Genomic DNA, 23059 nt, shown 5'->3' with positions numbered 1-23059 from the left:
ATGAATCTGGAGCATGAGTTGATGATTTGCATTACACTTTTGTCCATTATTCGCATCGTGAAACACTACGTTTCAGAGTTTTCCACTTCTTTCACTGATTCGTCACTGAACTTTAAGAAATTTTATATAATTTCTATATCTGAAAGATCTGAAGCTTCAATGTATAAAGTGACAAAAGAGAAATATTTAGAAATATCAATATGTGACTGTATAGTCAGCACAGCCACTAGTGTGCATGGCCAATAATGTCTGTCCTAAAGCCCAGTTCAACAGGCACTCTCCTACGCGTTAAGAGTCATGCCCCTACCACCAAGCCAGGGGCAAAAAAACCCACTGCATGCTCTACAAATGTCATCATGGAAAGTTCAGCGTTGAGGCCCAACTGAGTGCACTTGCTCAGCCTCACGTCGACTTATTTGGTACAGCAGAGGGTAAGAAAAATATGCACATAAACATACACCCAGGCTTGGGAAAATCTCCCAGCCAGCCTTCAGAATGACTTTCCTTCTTTGGTTGCGATTCCATCTTATTTTTGCTCCGCTTTGTTGCAACTCTCTTGGCTCTCTCTGTGCATTTCAGTGAAGATGTGGTGCTGTATTTCACCAGAAGAATGGCTGGAGAGAGTTGATGCAAATCTGCTCGGACATAGCCATATGAGGAGGGTCTCATTTTAAACATGACCTTGCTCGATACCCTCTAAGGAGACTGTTAATGGATCTTATCATTCCCAGTGGTGAAGGGGGGGACATGACCTCCTGGCTAGCTAACTAGGGTGCTGGAATGCTGCAGCCCTGGGGTGTTGACAAACAATCTCTCTCCAAAGCCCATCGTCACCAGCAGAGCCTTTATCTCCACATGTCACGTTCACAGCCTGACATATGGACTGCTCCACTTTCAAGGCTTCACTGTCAGTCACTCGCGCACACTTATAACGTCTTTCTTCTTCAGTGACACCGGTCAGCTCGGACATAAGTAACACTATGAAAGCAAGCAGTGGGAAAAGCGTCATATAGGTTGATGGACTTTTCTGTAGCTTAGTGTCAATCATTCAGCTAGGCTGGAAAAAACATTGAAAACTTTTCAATGTTGAGATGAAACTCTTAAGACTATATAGCGAGGGAGAAAAACACAATGCAAACCGTCCAATTATTAACATTTCAAACAAACCATTTTCCTAACACTTTTCAAGTGCTTTTCTTCAATCACTCTAACAAAAATGGCCAACACTAGTAGGCAATGTGTACAATGACATATTTTAAATAGCATCTTGTTGGTGGGAATTGTTTGAACAACTCGCTGACCAGTCTTAAAGAAGCTCCTGGCCACGGTTTTAAATGGACTATTGTGACCACTAAAGGTCATTCCTAAGAATAACCTTACTGCGGGATGTGAAGCAGAGATAACGCAAACACAGCAGCCAATGACGAAACACAGGCCACAGGTGCTGTCCGTTGTCCGGGACGTTACATGCATTCCTAAGACAGGAACTCCCTACAGATTTGTTGAGGATGAGCCTGGAATGAGCGAGCCAGCAGTCTGGAAAGAGCGAGATAAGCTCGTCTAAGACGAGAGCCTCACACTAATACGCAAAGATTTATCATCAAGGCCACTTTATCTTTCAGTCGGAAAACAGGGCTTCATCTAATCCTTTCGGAGACGAAGTGCTATATCCTGATTAGGCTGTTTTGTACACAAGCAAAATCAACCCAATATAAAACGTCTTTCTGAAGCCAACCTCTTTTTATTTACTCAGAAGCCAAGACGGGATAATGGAAAAAAAGAACATAACGCCTCACTCCTACACCGCAAAAGAACGGTTACATAAAGACACAATAGGTGCTGCTGAAGTCTCATCTGCAAGCATTCAATAAATAATAATAGGTTAATGACCCGTGTTGTGTGCTGTGAAGTATGATACGACCAAGGCTTTTGTACAGTGCATCTTTGGGTGTAAAAAAGCAAAGACGTAAGACTGCAAAAAAATCCACTCTGAAGGAAGAATCCAGAGGAACCGAGACTGACCCGTGTTTTTAATTTTAAAGGAACCTGTGAAGCATCTGCCTTACGGGTGGGACACATCAGAAACACTGAAACTAGTCAAGGCATAGAATATGCTGGCCGGTTTGAGAGACTAAAAGCCATTTCATTTGACTTGCATCACAGTTAGCAAATGCAACATGAATGCTATAAAGTGTCAGCACACACACAGTGGAGCACCATTCAAAACTATTTCAACTTTGAGACACTGACCTTTTAAAAACACAGAACGATGATCACGGAAAAATCACACAGTGCAACAGTGTTCCAAACTACTTGGGTGTTCAACATTGTGTTTGTATTTGGAAAGGGTCAGTTTAAGTTTTTTTTTGCCTTTTTTTTTTTTTTTTTTTTATTTTTTTTTTTTTTTTTTTTTTTTTTTTTTTGTGAATAGCAATGTTTTTTTTCACGCTTTAAACAGCAAAAAATGTGTTAAGCAATTAAAAATCACAGTCATCATTCAAGGGACTGTAAAGGCATTTATAATGTTATAAAATATTGTCTATTTCGAAGATAAATTGCTTTCTATTCATCAACGGCTCCTGAAAAAACATTATTTCTACAAAAAAAATAAGCGAGCATAACTGTTAATTAAAATTCGAATAGACAAAGTTGTCAAAGATGAACATTTTACATTGGGATACATAATTTCACAATATTAACTGCCTTTTACGTGTATGTTTAATATGTCACCTAATTCAAGATTGTTTGAGCATAAGAGGCTTCTTTTATTAAAAAAATCCTAAATGTCCTCAAAGTCAGTAAGACATGTTTTGGAACGACAATGAAAGGTGGCGAAAGGTAAATGATGATAGATCTTTCAGTTTTGGGATGAACTATTGCTTAAGGAAACTATATAGTCTTAAACAAAACAAAAAACTGTCGCATCTTCTGAGGAAACATTCTACCAAACCTGCATGGCACAGTGTGAATGCTGCACACATTCACTCTCTTCATCTCCTGATACCTTTCACTCAGCCTCCGTATACACTGGGCAAGAACGGCTCACCGCCCTTACATCAACCACAAGCAACTAGCAATCCTTCCTCCCCACTTCACAGTTCTTCTGTCCTTCCTTTCTCTCTTCCTCCTCTCTGCACAGCAACCCCTCTGGAATGGGAGAAGGTGCAGGCACATCACGCGGTGTGCACGGCCCAGTTCGGCGGAAGGGTCCCTCATCGGCGGATCCCCAAGCAGCCAGCCAAGGCAAAAAACACGCAGGAGCCTCTTCGTCAAACTTCTGCCTCCTCCTATCTGCCGTGCTGCCTCATCTACTATCATTGTCTTGCTACTGTGAGAGGGAACGGGGCCAATTGCATTGAGGGTGTGGCATGGGCGGGGGCTATTTATTATTTTCTATAGAGGCTTTTGAGTAATTTGGGTTGTACACGGCATTGATTTCTGTGTAAACAACTTCGTTTGTAAACAGCACATCCAGAGCCAACACGAAGAACGTGGTTAAACAATATGAGTTTTAATGGAAGTGTAGTCCGCTTATGTCAAATAAACTATAGAGTCAGATTATTTAAAATGCAAATATATATTTGATAATGTCTCTCACAATTTTTAAATGCATCATTTTAATTTAATTTTGGGGCTAAATGCATGCAATCCTAAGCAGAAAAAGCCACAAATTTCTTAATGCAACTGTGCCATTTGTGGAGCATTGTGAGGTGGCAAAATTAATTAGTGAAATTTAAAATACGGAGTATAATTAAAACATTATATTTAATTTAACATACAAAAATACTGACAAAAATAGATATGTACTGTTAAAAAGTTTGAGCGTCAGTAAGTTTGGTTTCTATTTTCAAATTTTTTCTTTTAAGAAATGAAAACTGTTTGTTCAGCATATATGCCAATAAATGTATCAATAAGATGACTGTAGAGACATTTTTATAATGTTACACAAAAATGTATTTCAAGTATCACTGTTTCCACAATAAATATTAAGCAGCAAACTGCAATGATAAAAATGTGTAATGAGCACCACCTCAAGCTTTGTCATCATAGAAATAAAAAAAAATCTAAATACATTAAAACAGAAAAACAGTTATTTTTAAATTGGTAAAAATAATATAGCATAATATTTACCTTTACACTGTATGCTTTGATCAAATAAACGCAACCTATGTGAGCAATTAGAGACTTTAAATCTACCAGAACCCAAACTTTTGGCCATTAGTGTACAGCACACATTTATTAGGATTTAGTTTAAACAGGATTGGAGGCTCCATTTTCTGGGAATCTGAAGAACTGAACCAGCCTTCACTGTGAACTTATGCTGCATTGCAAGGTCTCTCCGTGTGTCTGTCACCACCCCATCACTGCATGTCACTGCATGTCGCCTGAGGGGATTTTGACTGAAGACCACGTCTTCTGTTCCACACTGTGCCAACACCGAAAAAAAACTCTTGCTCAATAAAAACATTACACGATCACCTTCGTGCAATAAAAAGGTGTTGCAGTTTCTGCTTTTGACTGATACTCCCACTGTACTAATGCCCTCAGTTAGATCAATCGAAACCAGTCTTAAGCTGGTTTACTAGGTTAATGAGACCTAACCCCAAGAAAACCAGTTATTGTTGTTGTTTTAAATGACTCTGTCTTATCAGCAACGCTCATGCAGTCTGTCAATCTATGTTTAGCTCCTTCCACGGGATGTGAGAGACCAGCGTGATGTAACCTGCTCATCCCTCTTTTCACTGGGAAACAAGAACCACCTCCACTTGGGCTACACGACACCACAGCTGAAACCCGAACAACCCTGCAATCTCCAGCCCTATCAATATGGATCTGATCAATCAACCGAGGGACTAAACTGCATGCTTCAACTTCCTGACTTATAGTAGTGGCTCTACTGCTCATGCTCATTCTGGTCAAGCTCAGGTGATGCGAAATGGCCAGAAAAAAAAAAAAAAGGGGTGATGAGAGGGACGTATGTTTCAGAGACTCCTACATTCTTATTACCCTCACAAAACCATTTTAAAAGATGCCTTACATGACATTAGGATGACTTGCCACACCAGACCGGCCTGTGCAAAATGATTGACAGGCAGAGGGAACGTTTCTGATTGGCTAGTTTTGATGTAGTTCCCTATTTCACTATGTGCTTTCCACGTCACAGAGACTTTATATACGCTACATTTATGCATCGTATAGTAGTGTTAAAAATGATCAGTTACAACACCGTTAACTTACAATAAACACCACGCTTTGCTCCACGGAGCTCAATGGAGGAGTAAGGTTAAATACTAAAAACGGAATTTCCATCCACATTAATTCTCAAATAGTAAAACATTCTATAAAATTAAAAAATGCTGCTAAATTTTAGTTCAAAATAAAGTGAAGCTATTAATTAAAAAGTGATAGGACAAGTTAGATGTATGTGTTTGCTTCCATATAGTGGTGCTGCCTCTTACTGCATCAAAAAATAACAACACATCCATCCCATAACAATAGGATTACCTCAATAAATGAGGATCTTTTTTTTTTTGGGAACAACATGGTTGGATTTTTTAAAGAACATTGTTATAATGAAGTACAGTGGGAAAATATAGTGAGCTTTCAAATCCACAACAACCACAATGACGGTATATACTTACAAATACAACATGCATTATTTTCCCCGCAATAAAAGGATGTAGATATGCATTCCTTATAAGATGTGTTTCATAAACTGAAGACACAGTTATCATTTTAATAAGAATACGCACTGGTCTGCCTAAAATCGTAATCCAAAAATGTGAATCTTTATACCTTATTTATACAATCACTGTGTTGGTGTTAAAAAAAAACATATCTGTTGTTTTGTGGAATAGATTTACGTGAACTAATACTATATAAATTGGAAGGAATGTACTGTGCAGTGCATGCATTTTGGACAAATAAAGCAAGCACTGCAAAAATTAAAACACTTGCACTGATAACAATATGCTTTTGTGTGTTTTTGTGAGGTGAATAAGACATTTCGAGACTCAGGCAAAGAATATCAAAGATATCAGCAAATAATCAAGTCCTGCAGAGTGCCATTTTAGAACAGCAACACTGGGGTCTTTATACTACTAAAAACAGACAGTCGTCAAAGGACAGACCACAGTGTCAACATGAAATCAGAAAGAGGACCCTAAATCAACTATTCTTAATGCATGATTCAATGGTGTGACATTCTTTCAATCATAACCTTGTTCTGTCTCTGAAAAATCCACTTTCCTTTTCGGCTGATCGGAGTCAAGAAATCATGTATCTTACCTTTCCAACCTACCTGTTTAAATATTAAATTAATATTTAAAGATAATGTTAAATTCATTATATTTCAAAAAATTATTATTATTTTTTTTTATGATAAATGTTAGGAGGTCTGGAAATGTTTAGAAGTAGTTCAAGAAGGTACTACTAGACCAACGCGGACAGCAATATTTTGTTGATTTTTGTTTAGCGACTGAACAACAGATGAATTAGTGATTTATCACCACTAGCCTCTATCGAGATTCACAGATAATGTGTGGATGTGATAGGTATGATTTATTCTGGTGACACTGTGCCGCCCAGTTTGCCCATCCATTGTAAGTGTAAGTGTTATTTTTTTACAAAACTAAGGGATGAGCTGTAGTGCAATTACAGCTGAAAATAAAATGGGAAAATAAATCTATATATAGAATTTTAAGCACCAGAAAACTGAAAACTAAAAAAAAAAAAAAAAAAAGGAAAATGAGATTGAGAAATGTTTTGCCTAGGAAGTTTACAATAAGAAATAGACAAATAAGTTTGAAATATACTAAAATCAAAAAGCTAAATCTACAATATTTAAAAAATGAATATGAGAAGCAAAAAAAAAAATCAGAGTAAATGACAATCTAAACGCATAACAGACAAAAATAATCAAAACCTAAACTAAAAATTAAAAAAAAAAACTGATAAACCTAATACGAATAACCAAATTTATTAATAAATACTACTAATAGATATAATATATCTACTAAAACTAACACTGGTGTGGATGAAATCTGGAACATCTCTTAAACACAAATATTCAAAAAGACTATGCAGTTCTGATAAATGAAGCAAATTTGCGTCGGCAAGCCGTGACACATTTTTTTCTGTGGCTTCTGCTGTAAACAGAAGGATAAGTCCCCATTACCTTGTCTCTCCAGCAGAGGGATGTAGTTGAACCTATCTTTTATAAGGATCGCGATTTGATGCATTTGTATGGTAAAAACAGTTTTTTTCTCCATTTTCCCATCTTTCCTGTCAAAGCAATTGCAAAACTGACCTGTGGGAGTTCTCCTTCACGGGTCCGTAGTCGCTCTCGCGCTGCTGTTCCTGCTGCCCGGAGCAACATCCGCTCTGGCTCCCGGCCGGAACTCCATCTGCTCGCTTAGCCACATCTGAGTCCTACGGCCCGGCTGGACTGGACCCGGTGACCCTCCCGAGCGGCCTCGGTGCTACTGAGTGTGGGACCTCTCTGCACCAGGGGCCCGGCCAGGAACCATCTCGGGGCGTCTTGCTCTACTGGTACAGGGCACTATAGGAGAGGTCTTACGTGCTGGGCTTGAGGCGGAGGGAGCAAGACGAGTCTGTTTTACCCAGGGTGTTACTGGCTGCCCAGGTCGTACTAGTAAAAGTCAGAGTTGGTGGAAAGTTTGTGCAGGCTCTCAGAGAGAAAGCCGTATGAAGATCAAAAGGGGGTCCTGTCGGTAGCCGTAGAGCACACCTCGATCCAGGGATCCATGCGGATCCATTCGGTAAGACGAGTACTCCCGGTCGGAAGGGGGGGGACTTTTCCCCTGGGCCGGTATAGACGGGTGAGGGGAGGAACAGCAGCGGCGCAACGGGGCCGAGGGTCTTTCATGTCCAGGGGGCTATGCGAGGTGGGAGAAGGAGCTGGCAGACTGCTCCAGGGGCTGGTGTGGGGCAGAGGGGACACCGAGTTGGAGCTGGACGGAGATGGCATGACGTGGGTGGGGCGTGGGGATGGGACCTTTGTGAGCGCAAGAGGGTGGAAGGACAATGTGCCGCTGGAGATGGGCAGTGGTCTGGAAAGAACAGGACAGAGAAAGGGGGGACCCCACCCCCCCCCCCACACCCTATTTTATTTTAGACATTTTAGGCTTAATTAACACCTTAATTCTCCTGCTACTGCTAGCATCAGGTGTTACTAGAGATAAACAGAACATTTAATTTGAATGTAAACACATTCTGGGTGTCACTGCTTTGCTGTCACGTATGAAATAAAGAAGGTCGCTGGCTGTTCTGGATGAAAAAGTTCACACCTCAACTGAGTGTGGACTTTATTTATTGACCATTCAGGGGGGGGGGGGCGCAGAAGATCCACTTTTGGAGATCCCTTTCTGGTTACGATCTCAAACAAGCTTTACAAAACATCCACTAGACATTAACCACACAATTTCCCTGACAACACTTTTTTATTTTTTTGTTTAGTGATTGTTAGTATTTTATGTTATTAAATTAATTGTTTATTTAGTGCTTAAAATGTTTGTAGGTTATGGATATTCTTTTGTGGGCTGAAATGAGTGAGTGACGTGAACAAATTAATAAAATACATACATAAATACAATACATTACTGTATAACAAGTCGTAAAAATGATCAAATATTGTATCTTACAAGGCCTGAAAGTGTGTGAAAAGTAAAAATTGAATAAAACTCAAAGTGTAATATTGTTAATTATAATTTCATGTGAGTAGTATTATGATTTTTTAATCAGGACTGGGAAAGCCGTGAATAAATGAATGAATGACTGAATGAATGAATAAATAACACAATCAGAAGAACTAATAACTGTTCAAACTGATTGGATATTAAATTCTTATAAGAGCTGAAATCAACTAGACTAAAACACCTAAAATAGTGTTATAAAATAAATGTTATTATATGACTGGGATGTGTATTCAAATGTGGACTGGAACAAATGAAAAACAACACAAAAAACACTCATGATTAAAAAAAACCTGGATATATCATGTAGGAACTGAAAGATTAAATGAAGTTAAATAAAGCAAGTGAAAATACTCCACAAAACATAGTATGTGATACAATTCAACTGTGATACAAATTACTAAATTAAGAACTGGATGGCATATATTCTTATGAGGATTCGAAATAAAAATACAATTGAAAAATAAAAAGTCAGAAATAAGTGCTATATATATCAATATATATATATCTATATTATCTATATAGATATAATATAGATTTATAATTTTAAATTTTAATTTTAATTTTAAATTTAATAACCTATATATAATAAATAAAAATGTTATCTATATCTATGGTTTTGAACTGTTTTCCAAACCTTTGTCCAAAAAGTATTACACAGAAAAATTTGGAGTGACAAGACTCTGACGACGATCTCAGGAAATGAGACATGCTGGAACACAAACGGAGCATTTCACATTCCACTCTTATTCTTCCTGAGAGACTGCAATGACTGATATGACTTGATGGAGGCACTGACCCTGCCCAGAGTCCTCTAATATCCCATCATGCACTAAGGATTCTCTCAATCACATAGCCTCTCTTTCATGCTTTAAAAACAGACCACAAACACTGTGAGGAAAAACACGTCATGATAAACAGTGACTGAACCTCATCTGACTGTGAGTCACTGGCAGGAGAAAAAACACTCATCAAAAACACGAATTTCTTCTTATATAAAAAACATCAGACTTCAAACCTACGGAAAATAGGATCTCAGGAGCATTTATAATATTGTTGTTTGCGCATATTATTTGAGTTGTATTTATACAGGCATGCACCAATATGGCTGAAGCAGAAAAAAATTATAAATATTTTAAAATAATCATTTTATTAATGTTATATTTATTATTTTATGGATCCAACAATAGTCTTTGGAGGGATTTAAATGACTAAATTAAAAATAAAGGAACATTCATAAATATGACATGGAATGTTGTAATGTAAAAGTAAAATGTAACATTAAAAAGGGATGTGAAGGGAAATATCATCAATTTTAGACATAATCAACTTTCTTGACCAAACTTCTTATGCTAAAGTAAACTGGCGCTCATCTTTACACAGGTATGCACAATGTGGTTTCTTGTTGGCACAATCAGGTGTAAATGGGGATTTCAAAGGCCTTCTAAATCATGGTCTTTGTTGAGCCTTCAAAATGCACTGTTAATGAACAAGTTTGAAGACCAATGAAACTGGTTAATTTTATGGCATGGTTTCAGAATTTCTTCACCATCTCTTAGGAAAGGCAAACAGTGAGGAAACAAAAATCAAGAAGTGAAAAAAAACTTGTGCAGTGTAATAATTACTCCAATATGAAAACCACAGACAAACTGCAAGAGCACAAGCTAAGAAATGTTTCAAGTTTATATAGCACCAAAGCAAATCAACAAATGCAGCTTGTCTGTGTTTTCTGAAGGAGCAAATGAGGAGGTGCAAAACGTTTGTTCACCTTCACGACCTTGAGGGGTTATGTGGAAGACACACATACAGCTCTTGAAAGAAATGGAAGACATACAGCATAAACCTGACATAATGAACTATTTTATGCACACACTATGATTTCATACTGAAAACCTGCAGTTTTCATCATGACCAAAAGAATTTTACCATACAACGTGTTCGCTCTCTATCCTTATATAGTTCAAGTGGTCTCTAAACCTTATATTTGGAGTGTCGTGTCGTAAAACGGGACGGGACGGGACATACCCAGAAAGGCTGGATTATTAACCGCCCAAAAAACCTCATCTGGTTCTAATTTACATTGGGGTGGAGGAGAGAGAGGCATGCAGAGCAAACCAGGACTGCTGAAGCCTTGGGCTACAGGTGCTCCATTCCCAGAATTCCGCGGTGGGGGGGGGGGGGGGGGGGGGGGCAACCCCACCGATGAGTGTCTGCTATTTATCAGGGCTGAATAAATGTGATAATCAGGTTTGAGATCAGTCTACACTAATCGATTAGCATAGTACAGATCAGGGGCAGATTCAAAAGATTTTAAGTGACAATTGATTTGTTTTTGAAGCTCATGATAGCAGCCGTTGAGGGAGAATCAGTGTGGGCTGATCTATGATTGGTCGACGTCTCCCTAGGGCTGAATTGATGTGTTTAGGTCAATGAACATAGTCTGTGCACTTTGATGTGATTTGGGTTTCTTGCCATGTTTCTGTCAGATGCGCCTGTGATAAATGCAGTGCCGTGTGTGTGTGTGTGTGTGTGTACCTGTGAGATTCTGAAATGTGGGTCACCGAAATCAAAGCTCTTCCTACTACTGAGATCAAGCTATTTATAAATCATTAAAAAAACATGTTTTTCTACAACGTTTTCTTACCTGACTTACTTGTGACCGATTTCTCTCAAAAATCTAAAATGTGTGTTTCTTGCAATACCACCTGCATGTTCTGCATGTTTTCTTACCTGACAGATTTCTCTGAGGAATAGAAGAGGAAGAAAAAGTGGTATAATAAAAAAATTGATGGACAGATGGAAAAAATACTTTTGCAGAAATATAGATAGATAGGCTAAAGGATGAATGGAATGATAGATAGATGGGACGCCAGACAGAATGTTATATAGAGAGACAGACAGACAGATAGAACGATAGATAGAACGATAGAACGATAGAACGATAGATAGATAGATAGATAGATAGATAGATAGATAGATAGATAGATAGAATGACTCATTTGCACAAGGTTTGCTTCTGTGGCTATGCTAACAGAGTCAAAGGTTCTTGACTTGCCAATGTGAAATGCCACAGAACACAAACACACCACAGCATGTTTAACACCCTTATGTCATAAGTGTCACATCACAACAGCTCTCCACCACCAGCATCCCCCTCAGTGACATCGATTAACATGACGTCCACATGGACACTGTCAGAAAACATCTGCAATCTGTGTCCAAACGTGTCTTCAAGCTAAACCATCTCCCTGACCCAGAGTAAGCAGAAAGTGCTGTTACCGCAGCTGCCCTCTCAGCGAGTCATCAACCCCTCACAGCTGGTAAACATTGTGTTTATTTTTTATTTAGTGCTTGCTAAAAGTGAGCGTTCTCAGAATTGTTATGCAACAGCATAAAATCAACTTTGAGCAGTAAAACTAAAAAAATAAAAAAATAATTAAAAACAGCATGACAGATCAAGATCATTGCGGTTTTCACAGGATTCCTCTACTAAACATGTTTTCATATTCTCCACTGGAGAATACTGTGATGTATTAAAAATTGTGGTCATTAACGAATCATTGGTTTGAAGTGACACTTCAAATGAAAACTTTGATTCAACAAATCGGTTGATTTTGTTCATAAATGATTCATTTGATTCTGGCTGATCTGGTTCTCATGTCAATTATCCGGTTTCACAGCTCACTGGAAGAACAACAACAAAAATATCAAAAGCAGGTTAAATTTTGTTCTGTACATCACACAGAGCAGCCATACCTCTTCAGAAGACTTGAAATATAGCACATGAATCATATGGTCCACTTATACGCTACGTTAATGGTGCTGTTGCTCATAATGGTCATTTATGCTCAACATTAATGAGCAACTGCACATGGCTATGAGTAACCGTACATGTGAGTACTCCATATCTAGAGTATCACAACACACTCTGACGTCAGCTGTCAAGCGTGTGCCGCCTGCTTGTGGACTTGATGATCTTACCACATTAGCACATATTTAACAGCTGCTCTTAGATTTCACTGGCAAGTCTATCACCATTAGTCTGGCGCCAAAAAGACGGTTGCTGGGGACCAACACGGAACTCAAGGGCCATTCTGGTAAGGGCCCCGGGCCAAGGCACGTCTAATAAAAGTTTAGGCATATTAAAAATAAATGACATGATGGGTGCTTCTTGAATCATTGATGGTTTCTGGTAACAGCAATATGGAGACAAAAATGGCAAGTTTAAATCAGGCACAGTGATTATTACTTGTTCATAACATATATGGGCACTGTACAACCTAGGTGACATCATTAAATTAGTCACATGACAAACACAGGCGATTGGCTGGAACACTTCACAGATTCCCATCGGATAGAATGATAGAACGATAGATAGAAAGCAAGATAGAACAATAGATAGATAAAATGATAGAACGATAGATGGATAAGTAGAACTATAGAACACTAGATACAACAATAGATATAGAACTATAGAATGATAGATAGAGTGATAGAACGATAGATAGATCAATAAATAGATAGAACTAGAGAATGATAGATAGAACTAGAGATACAATGATAGATAACTAGATAGATAGATAGATAGATAGATAGAACAATGGATAGAACAATAAATAGATGAACTAGAGAATGATAGAGAGAGAGAGAACTATAGAACAATAAATAGATAAAATTAGCAAATGATAGATAGAACTAGAGATAGGTAGATAGTTAGAACGATAGTTAGAACGAATGGTTGATAGATAGATAGATAGATAGATAGATAGATAGATAGATAGATAGATAGATAGATAATTGATAGATAGAAAAGAACGATAGCTAGAACGAAGATAGAATGATAGATAGATAGAAGATAGATAGATAGATAGATAGATAGATAGATAGATAGATAGATAGATAGATAGATAGATAGATAGATGATAGATAGATAGATAGATAGATAGACAGATAGATAGATGTGCTTGGAAACTCAGAAGAGACGTCCTTACTCAGTCAAGGCTCTGGAAAACTCTTCCTGACATGTCAGTTCTGTCAGCAGTCAGTATTTCCAGCTTGCTGTTGCATCACCAGCTGCTCAGAATTCCACAGTGACACGCGAGAGTTGATGTAACGACTCCGAGACAAGGTCACGGTCAAGCCTCCAGAAACACGAGCTGCACAGTGCAGCAATACTGCTACCTGTCATCTGAGCTCAACCGCTCCAGACAGCCAATTACTGACAGAAACCCCTCCAGATCTACAATCAGTACACCATTTAAAGTGCTAGTTCATCCAAAAAGGAAAATTCAGTCATCATTGGCTCTCCTTCAAGCTTCTTTCTTCCGTGGAACACAAAAGGAGATATTTAGCAGAATATTCACGCTGCCAGCTCATTCAACCTTTTCTATACACTAAAAGTAACTGGAGACTGTGTGCTAGCTTGGTAACGTTGTTGATGGTGTTAGTGAGCAGACAGACAGATGGCAGTGTGTAATCTCCTCTAGCTATTAGTATTAATTCAACACAGTGTAGTAAACATGGTCACAATGGTTAGACCAGGAGGAGCACAGCAGTTAAACTCTAAGCTGAAAAAACACAGGCCTCAGCAGAGCATTAATGAGGACCGAGAATGATGCAGAGTGTGTTTTCAAACCGGTGAAGTTAATTATCAGCTTTGGGAACAGAAATGCTGAGCCATTACAAGGTGTCTGTGTGCATGCATTTGTACGTACTCAAGGGAACGTGGAGTGCTAGCATGCCACTTGATCTTGTTGAAAAAGAAATGTCAGTTGTGCAATATGGATTCACTACATTTGAAGAAATTGTGATGCAAATATATTACAATTGTACAGCAGAATGTACTTTTTCAAAGTAATAATACTAAAAATCCAGAAAAAAAAGGACTACAAATAAAGATAGACCACACAGAATTTCTAAAATATTAAATCTCATAACACCATATAGATTGCAATAAATTATCAAATTGTTAATATTTCATGAATTCAACTGATTAGACATTCTTTCTGATTATTAAAATTGAATGAAATTATTAAAAGAGAATCATTGTAAGATAAAAAAAAGAACTTAGGGCCCTAAAATCATTTTTGTTAAACTTTTAATAAATTGCTGTTAAATTGTATAGGTTTCAAGAATTCAATTATTTAGACATGCTTTTTGATTACATTTCTTATTTAACCCTTAAGAAATCCAGAAAAAAAAAATAAATGAGAAAGAAAAAAATTCCAGAAAAATGAAAAAGGAAAATTACAATTGAAACAATTAGGGCGAAAAATGATATAAATCATATATACATATATCCATAAAACAACATTAATGACAGCTCATGCTCCTGATCCAGGTCTTTCATTTCCATGGTGAAGCGATCAATCTCTTCCTCTCTAAAGCATCAATGATATAATCCCTTCCTGTGTGGGTTTTTTTTTTTACATCCTTCCATCAGCAGCTTGTTTCAAAGCAAAGGCAGCATTATGGCTGCATGCATATTGATCTACATCCTTATCCAGTAGACAGTAGGCATTTTGGGGAAGTCGTGGCCTAATGGTTAGAGAGTTTGACTCCTAATCCTAAGGTTGTGGGTTCAAGTCATCTCACGACTGAGGTGTCCTTGAGCAAGGCACCGAACCCCCAAAAGCACCCCGCAGCAATGGCCCACCACAGCGTCACTTATTTCATTCATGGAGTTCACCCTTATGGGAACTTAGGTGTATGGGGTGAGATAAAGTATGTAAAAATCATTCAGGACAAGAGCTTAATTTCATTCATGAGGCAATCGGGGTGAGGAAAATACGTCTTATTTCATTCATGAGTTCACCCTTACTGAACGGGGTGAGGAAAATGTCAGGACAAGAGAGGCAATCAAAATATTTTTTGTTTTTGTTTTTTAATTACATTATTGTTAATTTTGTTAATGTATAAATGAAAAAAAAAAAAAATAATTCAATAACAAATAGTACCTTTTATTTTTATATAGTATTAATTTTATTAACTTAAAGGTGAATTATTGTTATTTTTAAATCAAAATATTTATTTTTTAAATTAATAAAAAGTCATAATAATTTAGTTTTAAATGTATTATTTAAAACTAAATTATTATTACTTTTTCATTCATTTAAAATGTAATTATTATGACTATGTCTGGATATAAATATGCCAACAGCAGGGTAACAGTGATAAAAATTACACTTATATTAAGTACACATTAAGAAAGAAAACATGATATTTCAGTTTTTTAAATATCAGCTGTTCACAATAAAACTGTTCAATTGATCGACCACTACATAAAATCACACTTAAAAGCCTGGCATTAAAGCTTTTCCTCTACCAACAAACGACGGGAGAAAAATTGCTAAACTGATAAAAAGAGAAAAATTAAAGGCCCTTTCACATGATGTCAGGGCTTTAACGTACCTCTCAACAGAAGCATCATGCGGCACTTTGACCTTCACATGAAAAACGCTGCAGATGACGAAAACGATTTCACAAGATTATAGTATTAGGTAGCAAATTCAGAAACTACTGCAAGCATGTAAAAAAAAAAAAAGAGCTAACGTAAGCAAACCTGCATTATTCTTTCTCTAATATGCCTCTGATGTCAGGTCGTACAACTAATATATCTTGTTTCTTTTTACTTTTCTGTCTCAAAATTGTCCGGTTTTCACTTGGCCAGACCTGCAAAGTCAAGAGCAACTATCATACAGTTCTTTGTGATGGTTTTCACACGAACATCACTCCAGACCTCACACTCAAGCGCACTGCAGCTGGAGCGTGATGACAGACGTTCCAGCCCTCAGGGAGCACAATAACAGAGACCTAACGCACAGCATCACATTCACCACAAAAGGGCCATCATCACAGTCGTAATGGCTTACATGCGATTCCCAAACAGATAAAAGGAGGTCAACATAAAGGAAGGTCTATGTACAAGGTCCCTTTATGGCTAAGCTGTGTCAGAAAACATATGGAACAGTTTGGAAAAATAAACCAGTCTGGTGTTGAGAAGAGAGAGATCTCATTCATTACAACAGAAGCCGCTCTCCTTTTCTACATCCAAGGTCTTTCATTAAATAAACTCAAATGAATGAAAGAGCTACACATTTCACAGACTAACAAAGCTTAAAATCCATTATAAAAAAAAAGATATTTTACACTACAGTTCAAAAGTCTGGAGTCAAATTTTTAAGGTGATTAGTATTTTGATTCAGAAAGGATGCATTAAAAGATCAAAAGATACAGTAAAGACATTTATAAATGTTACAAAAGATTTTCATTTAAAATAAATGCTGTTTTAACTTTCTATACATCGAAAATCATGAAAAAAAACACTGTTCCCACAAAAAATATTAAGCAGCACAACTGTTTTCAATATTAATAATAATTTTTCTTGAGCTGCAAATCAGCATATTAGAATGATTTCTGAAGGATCATGTGACACTGAAGACTGGAGTAATGATGCTGAAAATTCAGCTTTGCATCACAAGAATAAATACATTTTAAATTATATTAAATAGAAAACAGTTATTTTAAATTGTAATAATATTTCACAATTTTACTATATTTCTGATTAAATAAAAATGACCATGGTGAGCATAATCTCAAACTTTTGAACAGTAGTGAAAATTAAGCAGAAACAATATTTTTAAATCATATTAAGTCCAACTATATTGACTACACAACTAACTGTCTGCTTTATTTAGCAGACTTGAGATGCAAGTTGCAACAACCACAAATGCTGAGTTTAACAGTGTGAAATGTGTCTTGGAGAAAATTCAAAATCAGCAAAACAACATTACATAAAAAAACTGAGACCTGATCTTTCCCTTTTTCAATGAATTCCACTACGGAAAAGTCAAGCAAAGCTTGGTTCCAGATTTATGGAAAGAGCCACTTAACCCAAATCGTTTCCTTCCTCTATAGTGAAACACCAGATTCAGTGAACTGACCATGAATCGTTCTGTATGCGTTGACTCTGGGACTACAGGTGAAGTTTCATATGATTATGTAATTATGGATAATGTTAACTTGCTAAAATGCACTGGAGATCCTTCCACAAAGTCAAAAACTATATGTCCTACAGTTGACGATAAGAGGTGCTGACCTACTTTTGTGAGCCTTGCCCTTAGTACATAATTACGGAAATTACCCAGTCTCAGCGGGGAGGTTTTTCACAGGGACTAACATCTTGTAGTGTTTGAAGGACTGAAAGGTCTTATCTGGTTCCTTTAAGGCAAGAGGATTATCCTTTCTGCAAAGCATCACTGGATTTTATTCTGTTTTCTATGAGGGTGGTGATATGACTCATGTTTCACAAGTAAACAAATGTCCTGCTTCCACATCCATGATTAGGGATGCTGAAAATCAATTAGTCTGTATGCTGTCTGAACAATTAGTCAACTAGTTAGTCATAAGAAAGCCCTGAATAAATTATAAACAGCTTTTTACTTGACGAGTTTTTAAAATTGCAATGGCACAGAGCAGAAACAACAACAACATAGAACACAACACAAAAGCCTGAAACACGTATCTGCACTTAATACTTTTTTTGACTCACAATTATGGAGGACTAAACCTGTAAAGAATAAGTAAATTAATATATAGATAGATAAATAAATAAATGTAATAAAAGGAAAATAAATAAATAAATTATGTGATAAAAACAGAAATAGTTCATTTGTAATAAAATTGAATCCTGAATTTATATTTAAAATTTATTTTTTCCTTTATGTGCTTATTTTACATTTATTTTTATTCTTTTATTTACTTATACTTTCATCATTTTTATATTTATGTATTTTTAAATGTATTTATTCATGCATTTATTTATTATATGTATTTATTTCCAGATTTATTTATTCATTTATTTCTTTTTACTTTTCAGTGTGCAACATGGAAATGATGGAGGCGGTCTTTGTGGAGCGCTACTGGGACACGTGTGGTTAATTGTAGTTTCCTAAGTATCGACGAGAAGTGAGTTAAGAGTTCATGATTCAAACCAAAATTAAAAACAGACGCAGAAAAACTTTTGTCTAGAAAAGCAAAATGATACTAAAACAATAAGAGCATGGTTTCCATAAACACAGCTACAGATATGAGTCCACAGGAAGTGAATGATGTGTTCGTGTGATATGGTAAGGAGACATTTAAGTGATCTTAAGTAGCCTCCTGTTCACCAAATATCGTAGCACTGAACTGAAACAATACTAGAAAATAGCTATGACAGAAAATGTAGTCTGCTAAATGATTAAATGTATACTTAGAATAGCATATTTTCAGTTTGATTTTCATAAGTAAGTCCTTATCTTTTTCCATTTCCTCCATACTACGATCAAGATATGCTGGATACCAAACAGATTTGCTTTCAACAGTGAGAAAAAAATGCAAGTTAGCCCATCCTGCTTGTGTGGTTAAAACCTATAGAGATTATTAATTAAAAAGGGCAGGGCAGAAGCGTCCTAGAGTGAGTGTGGCTGCACTCCAAATGTAATCAGAAAGCCTCACACGGACAGACTTCCATTCTTTCACACTGCTCTCATCTATAAAAAGGTGTCTTATTGACTGTCCGCATACTACGCAAACTAGGTTATCCAAGTTATGGAGTTGTGATGGAAATCCTATTTGGGTGCCATTTCATCAACGCTCCACTTGACCCTTAATTCAGAATTGATTAAGCCAGTGTTCACATGAACAGAAAATCCTGACGCCTCTGCCAAAAGGTGAAACGGTGCGTTAGTTCTGGCTGCCTGAAAGCTGGCAGGATTTTTAACAATGGTTGACAACACCACACAATATGTCAGATGAGTAAATGAAGATGCCAGCTGTCTCAAAGCAGATGCCAGAGAAAAATCATTCTGGAAATCAGGGCTTCACAAGTTTGAAAGCTGGCAGGATTAATTTAAAAAAAAAAGACCATGAATTTAAAGAACGATCCAAAACGATTTAAGTCATACAGTCTACAAGCTTTCTACAGAAATTGTAGTTTTTGAAAAGAAATTTCACATTGTGGCTGTATTACCACCTCGGGTGTGCATTAATTATCAATAGTTCAGTCACTGACAATTATTCCAATTATAATATTTGTATATTTTTCAAATAGATGATTAATAATGATTTGAAATATACATATTTAAAGTTTAAATATTTTTTGTAATATTTAAAATCTAGTAGTTACTTGAGGAAAATGGTTTTGCCACTCATGTAAACTAAGAAGAGAATGTTAATTCAGTGTCAAACTCATTCATCATTCAGAGTCTAAAAGCCATCATTAGCGCGATGGCTTCGGAGCAGCTGGCATATGAAATATGTTTCGGGGTGGGGTTAAGGGGTACAAGGCACAGAGGCCTTGAGCAAAACAATACTCCCTTAATCATGCTAACCGCATTACCCAACTCTCAGTCAAATGCTAATACACTAGTCTCAACTGGCTAATCAGACAATGCCAGGAGCTAATCTAGGCCAAATCTAATCGAGGGCAACATTTTGACCTGGAATTCCCTTGGGACTAAGATGTTTGGTGAAGATCACACAGATTTGAAGAGACATATTTGGTTAATACCACTGGATTGACGCTATTTTTTTTTTTTTTTTTTTTTTTACATAGCAACTTATATAAGAATGTTAACCAGTTTTGGAAAATGATAAAGATGATTTATCACTCACTTGTCAAAAACGACCACCTGTCAATGTAAATACGATATATACTCACATCTTTACTCAACCTTAGACAAACTGAGACCCATGTGAAACATAACAATAAAGTGACCATATTTATAGGGATCTGCTCAAAGTCTAAAAACTATACTGAATACTTATTTTGAAAAAGCATAAATAAATAAAATAATTAAATTTATGAAATATTTAATTCATATATGCAATACGGAAACTATACAAGCAAAAGTGCTACACCTCAAAATGTGATGTTAATTAAGTTTTGACAGACTTTTGGTTTAACATTCAAAAAATACACATTAAAAATCATAATTTCATGCACTATATATAATGCATATTTATATAATTACAATAGAGATATTCCTAAACTGTGGTTTTATTTATTTGTGACACTTTTGGATTAAAATTCAAAAATGTTTAAGCATGAATAACCACATAATTACTTTTAAAACGAATTTATATTAAACATTATCTATTTATATTGAATGACAATATTTCTTTTAGCTTTATTTTACATAACATTGTGTATTAAGTTTTAATTACAATCTTTATGAAATATATAATGCATATTTGATACATGGAAGCTAAATGGAACAGAGCTACATCTTAAATGGATTTTAGTTTACAACCTTTTAGTTTTAATCTGAATGCAGATATAGATTTTTTGTCATTATATACACAGATAATGGCTTCACTCCTACAAATAAGCACTGATGTGTGTGACATAGTGCTATGAAAGGGCTAAAAACAGCGCAAAAAGCACAGCAGCACAAATACACCCGAATGCATGACACTTTGTTGAGGTTGCTCCTTTGTGTATTTATGGGTGCTTCAGTGGCATCCAAGGCATCCCTTCCGCAAGTCTTAGGGCACCTCTGTGTTTATTCTTGGCTGATAAGTCAAGTGACTCAGGTTTCCTTTCAACACAGCTGATCCTCACACAGCAAGATGACACCTGTACTACATTGCGTAAGTGCTCCATGGAAATGCATGAATACCTGATAAAAACAACACTCAAGGACAAAGGTTTAAGGATCCAGGGCATTCATTTGATTACTGATAAATAATCATTACTCAGACAGATCAGAAGTATGGCAAGTGGGGCAATGAACATGCTTCTTGATGAATTAAGTCTAGCTATGTCACTCTCATAACATCAATCCCATGCAAGAGTTGTTGAAACAAGAATGGAGTCCCCGAAAGGAGCCATGAGCCCCACAGGGGTAATTACGAAGCTGCTGCTGCTGCCCATGGAAAGGTATTATTAGTGGCCCAGGTCAGGAGGCGTCCTGGTTCAAAACGAAAGGAATTTCCTGTGCCTTGTTCTAGGTCAGCCTGGCAGCTCATTTGGAGAGAGGGAATTCTGATCCTCAAGGTGAATGAAAGTAGGTAAATTAATCTGCAAGAGGACACATCTTTTCTCAAGATTAAACACGTGTCACAGGAAAGCCTGACACTTGGTAGGAAAGGGTTTTGAGAATGAAGACGTCTTACAGGGAAAAGTTGCTCTGTCATGAGAACATCAGAATCTAAAATGTATCTAAATGTAAAAATAGTCAGAAATGAGAAAGCACAGTTAAACTTTCAATATCAGTATAGCTCATATCAACCGCTACATAAATAAATGCATACATACATAAAATCACTAACATCCATCAATAATTGATATTTTACTGTTATGTTGTATATCCTTAATTTTATTCAACATTAAACAGGCCATTTCACCGGTCAGAATAACCAAATCTGCCTATAAATTGTATCTAAACCTAAATGTACTGAATTCATAAGAGTTTTTAAGCCAGTTGGCTTGAGGCATGGTGACTCTGCATCTGAGGTCACATGTGCTCAAAGTGACTGAGTACAATATGACAGGATGTCCTCAATGCAGGACATGTCCCCAGGCTCACAGATATACGGCACATTCTAATGAACCGTAATGAGGCCGTCTGCTAATTATGAAATCCACATGAGAACAGCACACCCCCAGTATAAAAACACAGCAAATGCTAAGTCCTTTGACTAGCAATTAGCATTGTTGAAGACATGCAAAAAGAGAAACTAGATCAGTGATACACAAACATAAAGGGGGAGTTTCAGACTTATTGTCATCATCATTATATTTGTGTTAACTCTTTTAGCTCATAGCTCATGAAATCAAAATAAGTAAAGGTACATATATATACATACATATCTATACATACATATATATACATATATATATATATATATATATACACACACACACACACACACACACATATAGGACATATAAAATGGGACAGTATCTATTAAATTCTAGTGTGCCGCTGTCTGTACATCATGGCTTAACATACTAAACTGTTTCAGTGTTTTATAGAGTGAAAATGAAATAAGTCTATTGTAGGCCGAAAACTAGACATAGTAAGTCTCCTAAAATAGTTTTTTTTTTTTTTTCATGTAGATTACACCTAGTGAGTCTTCATTAGGATTCATCATGAAAGAAAGATTCAGGAGAGAAGGACTTCAGGCCTGCATAAAACCATTCTTGAGCACAGCACAACACTGCCAGATTAAAACAAAGAAGCTTATTTTGGAGAATCATTCGTAAGCCTTTCTTTATCAGATTTTCTCTGTCCTGCCCAGCTCGACAGCGCAATGCCTGCAAAATCACACTGGTCTCGCTGCAGTGAAACAGTGATACT

General features: G+C 36.6%; 1 pseudogene; it reads right to left on the bottom strand.

The window, feature by feature from the left end:
- The window catches only part of LOC122149065, a 45878-nt pseudogene that overhangs the window by 17649 nt on the left and 5170 nt on the right, over positions 1–23059 (bottom strand).

The sequence above is a fragment of the Cyprinus carpio genome, chromosome A20 (genome assembly GCF_018340385.1).
Source record: "Cyprinus carpio isolate SPL01 chromosome A20, ASM1834038v1, whole genome shotgun sequence".
Classification (NCBI taxonomy): domain Eukaryota; kingdom Metazoa; phylum Chordata; class Actinopteri; order Cypriniformes; family Cyprinidae; genus Cyprinus; species Cyprinus carpio.
The sequence above is the reverse complement of the archived record's forward strand: the minus strand, read 5'-3'. Positions and strand labels throughout refer to the sequence as shown.